Source organism: Lissotriton helveticus, chromosome 3_1, assembly GCF_964261635.1.
Source record: "Lissotriton helveticus chromosome 3_1, aLisHel1.1, whole genome shotgun sequence".
NCBI lineage: Eukaryota > Metazoa > Chordata > Amphibia > Caudata > Salamandridae > Lissotriton > Lissotriton helveticus.
Genome location: NC_136061.1, coordinates 1967457014 through 1967469779, shown reverse-complemented (window position 1 = coordinate 1967469779; position 12766 = coordinate 1967457014). Strand labels below are relative to the sequence as shown.

The 12766-nt window shown below is 41.4% G+C and overlaps 1 protein-coding gene across 3 annotated transcripts in view; it reads right to left on the bottom strand.

Annotated features, from left to right (window-relative positions):
• The window catches only part of SLC51B (SLC51 subunit beta), a 49520-nt gene extending 37151 nt beyond the window's left edge, over window positions 1–12369 (bottom strand). The window contains exon 1 of one of the 3 annotated variants that reach the window (XM_078683081.1): window positions 12064–12369. The gene's annotated coding sequence lies outside the window, so the exon portion shown is untranslated. Of the gene's footprint in view, window positions 1–10140; window positions 10302–12063 lie in introns of those variants that run through there. The other 2 variants (XM_078683082.1, XM_078683083.1) reach the window with 2 other exon arrangements.
• Between the last annotated feature and the right edge of the window lie 397 nt (window positions 12370–12766).

Below are 12766 nucleotides of genomic sequence, written 5' to 3'. Positions count from 1 at the left end.
GCGCTCAATGGCGGCATTGCGCAGAGATCTCACTGAGCAGGAGGACCGTAATCGTAGATCTAATCTGCGTATTTTTGGTGTTCCGGAGGATTCGGAGAAGGCTGCTTCTTCTATGATAGAGTTTTTATCTCAGTGGATCCCGGACACTTTACAAATCTCCTTCCACAGAGAGTTTGAGATTGAAAGAGCACACCGTGTTCCAACGTTTCGACCTAAGGCAGCAACCCAGCCAAGAGCAATTATTTTTAAGCCTCTACGCCATCAGCACACTGAGCTGATTCTCTCTCATATGAGGAAAGTCAAACAAGTCAGCTGGGAAGGTCATCGCATCTCCATTTCACAAGACTTTGCCAGAGACACAGTTATAAGAAGGAAAGGCTTCCTAAATCTGCGGAAACGTCTGTCTGAAATGGGAATTCCTTTTTCTTTTGCTGGTCCTTCAAAATTTCGCATCACTCATAAAGGTCGCACTAGAATCTTCGATGAACCTGCGGACTTGGCTACATTCCTGGACAACCAGTTGGAGATAGAGATGGAAATCCAAAGAGCAACCTCGCAGTCTCCTGGTTCTTCGGGAACTTGAACTGTTTCTTGTTTGTTTCTGGTTGTTTCTGTCTGAAAGCCTGCTTCTGATCTCTCTCCAGTTGGCTTCTTTGTCGGTCTCTCCTTCTTGCTTTGTTTGTGCTTACTCTGTTCTTCTTTTTCTTCATGTTATTCTCGATTTTCTCTCTTCGTCGTATGTTTCTTTTTCTATGTGAACACTTTTTGGCTCTCAAATGTTCTCTTATCTTGTATTGTGCTCATATCCACATTCTAGCTTGGTTGGTTCTTGCTGTCGTCCTTCTCTGTCCCTCCTTTCCACTTCTCTAACGGTTCTTTCCTTTTTCTAGTACGTGTTTTTTTTCTCTTTCTTTTTATCGATCATTTTTCCTCTTTTTTTTTCCTTCTCTGCTACCTTACAGTCCTACTTTCTTCCTTATATATCTGACGTTCTTACTCTTATCCTATACAGTTATGCCTCTTCCTCATTTATGATGTGATTTTTTCTTTTTTATATGAGTATATTATATGCCTTGCATTTATCTAATTGTTCGGATGTATCTTCTATATTTACTGTGTTCTTACTTCTCCTAATACTCTTATTCTTTACTCATATTTATACTGCTAAGATATTAGTATATTGTATTTGGTATAGTTCTCTTCAGTATTAGGTTTGATATTTCTCTCCCTGGTTCCTTTATTTCTATTCTTTCTCTCTCTACTCAATTACGGTACTGTCTTTGCTAGTTTCTCTTTCATACATCTCTTATTTCTTTTATAATTCAACTTCATAGTAATGACATATGTTGTTAGACTTTGCTCTTTCAATATGTAGTTAGCTTTTACGATTTGTATTTTATTCACGTCAAGGTTTATACTATTTTGGCTTTTTCTCCTATGAGTTTTTGGTTGCTAATTAATATATTATTGTGACATACCCTAGCTAGCCCCTTCGCTAGCTGGTTCTTTTACCTTATATTGCAATGTAGCACTTTTTCATTATCAATTTTTATTCTTTACATTGTTACGATGTTTTTTTCGACAGTATTTGTTCCTTATTACCTGCTCTGTTTTTCATGCTATCAGCTGTTATATTTTAGAATTGGGCTACTGTTTTTAACCAATATTGCTCCCTGTTCGGGGCCTTTGCTCGCTTTTTCCACGTTCTCCCTTGCATGATGTGGGTCTTTTTTAGACCTTCCCTTCTACATCTCTTCGCTCTCCTTTCTACTCTCTTCTCATCTTTTCTTTCTCTTTGTTTCTCCTGGTTCTCCCACAGGCACGCTCCCACTGTCTTTCGTTTGTTTCATGATTGGTCCCTTGTCTTTATGACTTATTTTCTCTTTCTGATATCAGTGTCGTCTTCTGTGTACCCCTCTCTTGCTTCATGCCAGGCTTAAATGTGTTATCCCTTAATGTTAAGGGGTTGAATCATCCGGTGAAGAGGTCAAAAATTTTGGACTATTGTAAGTCTCTCTCTGCAGATTTGGTTCTTTTTCAAGAGTCCAAGATCATTATTAGAGAGGCCTTGTTTCTAAAGAAGGATTGGGTTTCAGATGTTTCTTGTTCTGATGCCTCCGGCAAACGGAATGGGGTTGTTACTTTAATCTCGAAGACCTCTGGTTTGTCAATAATTTCTTCTAATCATGATTCTAAGGGTCGGTGGTTGTTGTCTAAATTGTCGGATGGCCAGCACGATTTATATGTTATGAATATCTATGCTCCGAACGCTGATGACCCCACTTTTTGGAAATCCATTACCACCACATTGAATAACACCCCACATGCTGGTAATCTCATTGTTGGTGGCGATTTTAATTTACCAATGGATCCTCTCTTAGATAGGAATTCTTCATTTCAGTTTCGGCCTCCAAAATCCCATAAACAAATGCTTAACATGTGTTCCATCTCTCATCTTCAGGATATCTGGCGCCTTCATAATCCCACTGGTAGTGATTTTTCTTTCTTCTCTTCGCCTCACTCTTCCTTCTCTCGTATTGATTATCTCCTAGTTCATTCTTCTCTTCTCTCATCTTCTTCCGCGCCGCTTATACACCCTATTGTGGTCTCTGATCATGCCGCAGTCAGTTTTACGCTTTCATCTTTTGCCCCTAAACCATGTTCTCGTTCATGGAGATTAAATACTGAAGTCCTATATGATTCTTCTCAGGTTGCTGAATTTTCTACAGCAATAGATACTTTTTTCCGTGAAAATGAAGGTTCTGTCTCTTCTCCGATCGTTTTATGGGACTCTTTTAAATGTACGTTCCGGGGTCAGGTTATTAAATGTATGTCCAAGCGTAACTCGTCGATTAAAAATGAACTTACAGACTTATCCTCTCAAATCAAAACCCTTGAGGCCTCCTTCCGACATACTAAGAATCCGTCTTGCTTACAACAATTAAAATGTCTTAAGTACAAATATAATACAATTGTTACTAAAAGGGCTCATCTTGGTGTCCAAGCACAAAAGTCCAAGAAACTGCTATTAAAGAATAGGGCTGGGAAACTTCTAGCTGCTACGTTAAAATTTCAAGATAATTCCTTTAAGTCCTCTCAAATCTCCTCTATTACGGACCACACCGGTTCTAAAAAATTCCAAACAGAAGAAATACTTGAAGTTTTTCGCGACTTCTATAATAAATTGTATACTCCTTCTAATCAATCCTCTTTTGCCCAATGTCAAGACTTTTTAAAATCAATTCCGATTCAGTCAGTCTCTGAGGAAGATCGCTCTATTCTCAATGACCCTATCTCGCCTGAAGAAATAGTGTCTGCTATTAAGGCCACACGTTCTGGTAAAGCCCCTGGCCCTGATGGTTATCCCATATTATTTTATAAAACATTCCTTCCTTCGCTTGTCCCTAAGTTACAATCGGTGTTTAATTCTTTTGTTCAGAATGGTTCTGTTTCTGGTTCGGCTGCTGAAGCCACCATTGTTGTGATCCCAAAAGAGGGGAAAGATCATTCGGATCCTAAAAACTTTCGTCCTATTTCCCTCCTAAACATGGAAGCAAAGATTTTTGCTAAAATCCTAGCTAAACGGTTAGAATCCTTTATTCCCCATCTGGTGCATCCTTCCCAAACTGGTTTTGTAAAAGGTCGTCTGGCAAGGGATAATATACGCACTTTTTGTCATATTATCGGTGCTGCCAAGCGATCGCATCTCCCTGCTGCGGCCTTGGCCCTTGATGCGGAAAAGGCCTTCGACAAGGTGTTTTGGCCATTCCTTCGAGCTGTTTTATGCGCTCATAACCTCGGAGACTCTTTCATTAATATGGTAATGTCCCTATATTCCCAACCTAAAGCTAATATTAGAGTTAATGGTGCTACGTCTTCGTTTTTTCATCTTCGTCAAGGCACGAGACAGGGGTGTCCCTTGTCCCCTCTCTTATTTTTATTATCTATTGATCCTCTTCTCCGGCTCATTGACTTACACCCTGATGTAAAAGGTTTTTCTTTTGGCCCTCACTGTCTTAAAACTGCCGCTTACGCGGACGATGTTCTAATTTTCTCGGACGATATCGCCTTGGCCATCCCTGCTATCTCTGACACCATCTCCTTGTTTTCAAAGGTCTCGGGCTACACCCTAAATAAAGATAAGACGGAGATGTTCCCTTTAAATGCCTATTGTTTTCCTGCCCATATGGGTTTGGCTGGTTTTAAATGGCAATCTAAACATCTCAAATATCTGGGAATTTATTTCTGCTCCACTCTTCAGGCCACTGTGGCTTATAATGAATCTCAGACTCTCCTCAAGGTTCGTAGTCTGTTGGATACATGGTCTCCCAAACATATCTCATGGTGGGGTCGCCTACAAACTCTGAAAATGATGATCACGCCGATCATTAATTTTGTTTCCTCCATGCTCCCGCTTAAATTGTCTGTTTCCTTCTTTCGGGACATTGATGCTATAACATCTAAATTCCTATGGAATGGAAAACGTGCTCGTTTAGCATACAAATATTTGCGTCGACCCTGTGATATGGGAGGTTGTAATTTTCCTGATTGGGAGAAGTACCAAACAGCTTTCTTGGCTTCTCAAGGAGCGTTGTGGTTTGCTCTTCCATCTCATCATGTTTCCTCTTGGTTGCTCGTCGAACAAGATTTGGCATCACCTTTACCTCTTGCCTCTTTATGTACTACATCGTCTTTGCATATTCTATTTTCACGGTCTATTATTCTTGATACAATTACTGCGATCAAGAAATTAGATAGGAAGATGGCCATTCCTCTACATAAAACTAGATGGTCTTCTATTTGGAGAAACTCCAAAATCAAACTAAATATTTCTCCCACCCTCATGGCATATTGGGCAGCAAAGGGTATCTCTCTTGTTCAGCATCTGTATAGTGCCTCTGGGGACCCCTTACCGTTCTCTTCCTTGGCGCACACACACTCTTTGACAAATCTCGACTTTTATACCTTTCTTAAAATTAAGGTTGCCGTCTCTAAAGTTCGTCTGCATCCCTCTTCCTCCACCATTTCGCTGTTCCACATCTGGATCAAATCTGGGCATGTTACCTCTAAAATATATAAATTTTTGTCTGCTACTTCGCTTCCTGATCAGATGATTGTCCAACAAAAATGGTTACGTCATTTTGATCATAATATCACGGACCATATCTCATCAGAAGCTTGGCAATCCATTGGTAAACTATCTCTTCGTAATAAAATAGCTCCCTCCCTTATGCAATCCAAGTTTTTCTCGATCAATCTTCTCCACTGGACGCCTGTACGTCTTCACTCGCTCAACCTTAAAGAGGATGATCTATGCTGGAGCTGCGGTTTGGAGGCTGGGGATTTTCCCCATATGTTTTATCACTGCTCCTTACTTAAACCTTTTTGGGACCTCATACAGAAACACTTATCTCTTATTTTTAACATTGAGCTTCATCTCTCCTTTCCCTTAGTTTTATTAGGTCCCTTGGCTGCTCCTACCCCTCTTCCTTTGGACCCTTTGGAATTGCAGCTACTAGATCTTCTTTTGACTGTTGCGGTTAAAATCATTCTTATGGAATGGAAATCCTTTGCCTCTGTATCTTATCATACGTGGTGGGCGTGGATATCCTTTTTACGTAGTGCCCACACCTCGGTCGATCTAGCACACCTTACGCCTTCCATTTCTAAGGGGGTTTGGACTGCTTTGGATGATTATATGGAACTTTCCTCGAAAGGGTTAGTCCCCCAGTTCCCTGTTGCTCTGTCTGTCTAATTCTTCTCTGTTCTTTGCTCTAGATTGTGTTAGTCCTGTGGGAATCCTTCTTTTTCTTGTTTCTGCTTTCCTGTCCTCTCTTCCCTTTCATCTTTTTTACTACTATTTTCTTTGCCTTTCTACTTCTTTTTCTTTTCTTCTGTTCCCTCCCTTGTCCCCATTCCTAAATCAGATAGTGATACGGTTTGTTTTTGTTCACGGAAGCCCTATATTGGATCAGATCCTTTATTTCTCATCGATTTCTTTTGTATCTTATTCGCAAATATTGTTCTTACTTATCAAGTTGGGCTCCGGTAGGAATTTTTTCAGCTTGTGACTGATTGTATCACTTATATTGTATCTGGTTTTACTATTTGTATAATTTTCTTTCTCAATAAAACCTTCTTGAACTCAAAAAAAAATTAGTAACAAAATAGCGTAAACACTTTATCCGTCCCTGAAGACAGTATATTTATGACTTCTACATCAAGAAATGTGTCTGATCTTATAAAATAGCATTTCATCCTAATACTAATCTCCCAGTCAATTAAAACTATTTACTGGAAATCCTCTAACAGTCCCACATTCATCGAACAGCAAATGCATATGTAAACATTGAAGGATAGTCAGTGGCAATATTGATATCAAGCTCACAGTAATAACATGGAAAAATGCCAATTTGTTCGGGGTGATTGGCATTGATATGGAATGATACCTAAAGGGCAAAGTCTATTGTATGGGCTTGATCACCTTTGATTTATGTATTCATTTCAAAGGACAAGAATTTAATGGTAACTGTTGTAATGAGCTGCTTTTTAAATTTCCGATAATGTGAAATGTTCGATTTATTTTATAACTTATAAGATTTTGTAATGTTTTGTATTTTGTACAAATACAGTACATACCTTTCAGTAAACTCTAGTCTACTGCATGGGGCAACACCTGCAGAACGACACAGCATCCAGGATGCATGTATGTATCATAAAAATAAATCAAGCTAATATTACAGCAGATTATCCCATTATTCCAGGCCCCGCGCATAACACAAGTTCCCTAAATTGTTAAGAAAATATTTCTCATAGCTAATGCTAACAACGCACCCTATTACAAAGATTTCAGTGGAGAGAAAGTGTTATTGGCTAGTTTAAATGGCAGAATGTTTGGGCTTGCTGTTTCAGTGATTTTAAAGAAACTTAACTTACCATTGGATTCATAAAGAACATCCTTGTGATTATACATTGTCATTTTAAGGTTGTTTGAGGCTCTGGGCCCAGAGATCTTTGGAGTCCCCTATTTAGAACACTTATGGGGCTCTCTAATAATATTGTGGGAGTTTGATGTGGTAATAGCGAATGGTGCTGTATTTACCAGGTGTGGTGTTAGCACATCATCCAGAGTTGCGCACTCTGGAATGGCACGTTTTTACCGACATTCAGAGTTGTGAAGCGCTGAATGAAACATACTTCCCCTGACCTCTTCAACCACAATTGTGTTTTCATTATCCATTGATAAAGTTGTTGCTCGCAGATGTCATTGTCATGAATAAACTGCACAGCCCTCGCTTACTCATAAATAAGGCTCCCTGTTTTACGTTTTTACTGATTTGTACAGATAAATACAGACAGTAAACATTCATTGCGGTGTCTGCATTTATTTTTAAATGTGGATAAAAACGGAAATTAGGTTGCTTTTTGAGTAATTTAAATAATGTCTGCCATGACTGCCAGGTGAATAGATGTGTGGATCGATAGAAAGGGAGTTAAAAAAGAAAGGATTTTTAGTAAAGAGGCTTTACCAGCAGTAGATATGCGCAAGGTTGATACTGAAATTTGCATATCTTCATATAAGTGCACTGATTTATGTTCTGCAGATATTCACTGCATTGAAACCTGGCAGACATTCAAGCATGAGTGCATATTTATTGGTTAAATAAATGTGGAAATATACAAATTTCAGCTTAATTTTTCCACAAAATCCAAAATAAATATGGATAAATACAGATAAAATTAGCAAAACATAAATATGGATAAATACCGACCGAAATGGTAAAAAAATTAAATACCATAAAACCGGGAGCCCTACCGATATTACTTCTATTACAGTGCCCACCAGGCCATCGCTTATTTCTAGTTAACAATACATTTTCTTGATCTTGCCTTGTTTTAATAACCCGGCAGCACTCCTAAGTTCCAGACAAAAGAGAAAATGAAAATGACATTTCAATAAAATAATTGACGCACCATTTGAGATTATCAAATAGGAATAGCAGTAGGACCAATGAGACTCAGATAGACAGAGGAGGAGACACTACCCTGAGGCCCCCTAAACTCTGGGCCCCAGGGCAATTTTTGCTGTATAGGCTGTAACCCGGCCTCAATAGAAAACAAGCATTGGCAAAACCAATAGGTCTCTTGTTTGTGTCATATTGGCTTTGCCAATGGTTTTTAGCGATGATGTTGAGCATTCGCCAGCGTGGCTAAAGAAGAAGAAAAAAAGCCTAGCACGCGGCTGCCCACATTATTTTGTAGATGTGTGCACACAGCAGGTACACACGGATAAAAAGAAACAGGCATTTTCTTTTTCTTTACCGATCTGAGTTAGATTGGTAAAAAGAAAAAATGTGTGAAAGTATATTTTTAACATATATGTGAGCGGAAGCAACACAGACGCACCGGTTGGGGTAGAGAAAAGTAGAGGGGAAAGTACACAAGTGAGAATGCAACGTGGAGCGAGAATGCATCACAGAGGGGATGGGAGAAACACACAGGCAAGAGAGAGCAATACAGAACATGGGCGGGGAAAAAAGCACACTAGGGAGACAGCTAGCGAACACATCTACTCTCGTGCTTATGATGAGGGGAGAACGAAAGCCCTCTAGGGTGTGGTCACGAGTCACAAACCACTCTGCCGTGGTCATGAGCCGTGGTCACAGGTCATCGACGCAACACTTCACTGAGGAACAAGGAACAATGATATGAGATGACTAAGATCACATTTGAAGTGGCACTTTATTCGTTAAGTCTTAAGTACATCAGAAAATGCATTTATTACCCATGCAAGTTTAACATTCCAAAGAGATCCAAGGTGCAAAAGGACTGGGATCTTTTAAAAAGGCATAATTGAAGTTAGTTAGGGAAAGCAGAACACTCTATAAAGTCTAGTGCCTAGAAGCACCTCAGCTATGGAGACTATCCCAGCAGGCCCTAATAGCTTAAGGGAACCTAAGAATGCAAGGAATTGGTTGTGAATGGAGAATACAGAGCATGGACAGACATTTAAAAAGACAAAAGTATTATCTGGCTTAGGAAGTCCACCACATGAGAGAGAGGAATTGACATCCCAAGTCAGACAATCGACTAGCCGGAGAGCTTGCATGCAAAAGTCGCATTAGCAGAACTCTGGCTTCAGATTTAATGGGCTGAATCTAATATACCTGAAAATGCGGAACCAGGTTCTATGGTGACACACTGGCCTACGCCCATTCAGTGCAGGCGGTCTAACCACATGTGTTCTAGGACACCGGAAGGACATCTTTAAAGAACATTTTGTACATTTCTGACAAAAGAACATTTTGTTACGTACATTTCCAAAAATATATGTGAGAGCGGAACCTACGACAGGTGCTGAGGTGCTGTGGCTTTTATTTCATGAAAGCTATCTTTCAAAACAATATTTCTGCAAGAGTCCAAGATGTGCCAACTTTGTAGTTGCTGGGTCTGTGTACGTGTGTGTGTGTGGGGTGTCTTGCAATGGGGCTTGTGAAAGGCTACTGTACTTTCCAGGTTTGCTCAATTGCCTCGCTGTGTTCAGTACATCAGAAATGTACGTTTAAAACTATTTAGGCCCAGTGGATTTTGTTAACAGAAGGTGGTGGCCTTTGGCCTTTGGCTTGGGCCTACAAACCCAGGATTCAGGGGATCCGTGGGATTTCATTTGCTGATTTTATATGGTGAAAATTGGTCATTTTAGCATATTTTCAGATTTTGTCAAGTAGGGCTCACATTGGACCTTCATCCTACCAAGGTCGATAAAAATGCCCTTTCTCTGTTTAAATGGTAGAATGCGACCCTCTATCACTTAAGACCAAAAAAGAAATGTGTTCCCTAAAAGTGAGTAATGGAATGGTACAAGTAAATTGGAAATGATCTAGCAGAGGTGCATACACAAACGCACAAGGCAAGCCATTAAATAAGAAACAGGTCAATGAGAGTGACGGTAAAGCCAACCAATGGTGTTCAATGGGTAGGCTGCAAGCCCCTCAATGTACTTAATAAGCCCACAATATGTATTTCGCAAGGCAGGCTCGACCCAATAATCCTTGTAGAATTTTCCCTATGATACAGTGACATTGATTAGATGAGACTCTTCCATGTGGAAAAGAATGGTCATAATAGACTATAGAATACCTCCAGAGCACTTGTCCTGCAGTAATATGATGGTTTACGAAAAGGTTCTAAAGGCCACCGCTTGAGAAGAATGTAAGTCAGTTGTAAAACTCAAGGCTGTGTTTTTTACAGCAGAAAAAGATATGTGACGGTCCACAGGAAAGATGCTCTTGTCAGGGCTTCTGTTGAAAAGAAGAAAGATAAGATAGAAGTAGTCTGATCTCGTATAACTGCGGTGGTGGTTGCCAGTAGCTAGCCCTAGGGAACGGAATTCAACACCACACCACTTAAAGTCAAGAAATAACTACCTGTGGCTGGGAAAGCTTTCCAAAACTCAATTGTTCTAATCCACCTCCACATCTCCCTAGAGACTCAGACATAAAACAACAGATGAAAAATATATTCGCAATGTTTACTATACAATCTTCCAAATCAATTTCATAATTAATTGATTCTCTAACGTGCTCCCTTCTCAGTATCTTTTCAAACATGATACTTTTTTGGTAATGGCTGTAATAATATTGCACTTTTACACAGCACTTTAATGACTTTGAGAAGGCAGGAGGGTTGCATCACAAAGGGAGGGTGCTGTCTTAGTATCTGCCAGCTGATTCCAAAATCTTGACTCTACTACATCCTACATCCAATGCAGGGCCTCGCAAGGGGGAACCGCCATGGCTGTTTGCCTGAGGCCCCCTTCTAGTCAGGGCCCTGCTGAAAGGGCTCCATTTCATGTTAGTGCTCAGAGTTCCACAAAATGTTCTGACAAGCCAGTTCACTGGCACTGTGCACGAATGACTCCACTGATTCCTGACTTTTCTTTCCTGACTCCTCTATTCCCTACCATTATGTTCTCACGAGTCCACTGTATCATGGACCTGCTTTCCTAAGTAAAATCCTCTTAGTCCAATTATCTGGCTCCACTCTCTTGCCTTTCAGACTCCAATGAATCTTGACTCTTCTCGCATGCCTCCACTGTTTGTCAATTCCTCTTACCCCTTGTTCTACTGACTTCACTCCATTAAGGCCACTCTCTGGCTCGTCATCGGATGCTGTTTTCTTGGCTCCATTGAGTTCATACTCCAGTGATAACTTACCCCTCTTTTCTGAGCTACTTACCCCTGACTCCTCTAGGTCCTTGCATAAATGACTGCTGGTTTACATAGTGCAAACTCGACCCTGGGGTATTGGAGCGCATGACATGAGCACCAGATACATTACACAAGGTCACTTTGTTGTTTTGTTTTTAGGCATGTTTCTGCTTTAGTTTTTTTGGCATGGGGAGATTAAGTGATTTGTCCAGAATCTCAGGATGTTGAGCAGACGCTGAGATGCAAACCCTGTTCAAAAGTCGACATATCTGTGCATAATGCCACATTCTCTCACACTCCCCTGACCCCATTCTCCTGGCTATACTGCCTCTTGACTCCAATGATTCCTAACTTCTCTCTTCTGCCTCCATTATTGACTCGCTTTCTGACTCGCTTTCCAAACTCTGCTGACTCCTGATTCCGGTCTACACACTTCCATCACTCTACCACCCTGCCTCCATTCTCCAGAAATCAGAGTTTCTTGGTTCTACTCTCCTGGCTATAGCCTTCTGGGCCCGGACTGCTTCATTCCATGATTCCACAATCAGACTTTATTGTTTCCTACCTCCTCTGACTGTTTTTCTCCCCTGACTAAACTCTTCCTTAATTAAGCTATACACAATCTCTCAATTAACTACGTTGTTCTCCTCTTCTCGTTCTCCCCTGATTCCTGCTTCCAATGTTCCATGACTCTCCATCTCTCCCAACACTCCTGCTTAGTGACTCTACCACCCTGACTCCAGGCTCCAGACTCTCTGGCCACTCTCTCTGATTCCTGCTAAGGGAGATAGATCTATTGTCGATGTTAGCGCGCCTACCCTCACACTACACGAGAATTTGTAGATGAACTCACCCCAGGTACCCAGCAGAATGGACGCGTCCGGGAGATGCAGGGGGTAATGGGAGGGCGCCGCCGCCTCGTGACCAGAGCCCTCTGGTGCCTCTCTCGCGAGTCCTCCCGGGTCGCTGTCTGTTCATGTAAAGGCCGGACGTAGTTTTGGCCTCGGGAAGTCCTCGCCCTCCGAGGTCACTGGCCCAGAGCGCCCATCGATCCCCGCTGCAGCGCCATCCATGGGCCTCGGCTCCGCTTTGTTGGCGTCGAGGTGACTGAACCTTCCGCAGAGGAGGAGCAGAGAGACTTTGACCTCTTGCAAGAAGCAGTGACATACTTGTGGTTGACCTGGTGCCAGATCTCACGAGAAAGAGGGTTTCCTGATACTATATGCTTGTAATTAAGGTGATAAAAACTCAGTGAGCCGAGACTTCAGAGGGCGTGGGAGTGCCCGTCCAGCCTCGTAGCCTTGAAGGCTCTGGCGCCACGCCAGAGCACACGCCTAGACTGCTTATGGAGGCGGGAAAATCACGGTATTCTCATGGGAAAGTTGTGATTTTCAACGTCCTCCGCTCCAATGCAAGTTTAACAGGCAGGGGTGGACTATAGGGGGATCCTACCCCTTAAGTTAATATTGAGTCAGACCCAGGGGCAGGGTCGTAGCAAATCTTACTTCTTTTTCTGGAGCCTTACTGTGCTAGGGCCCGGGGTTGTGTGAAAACAC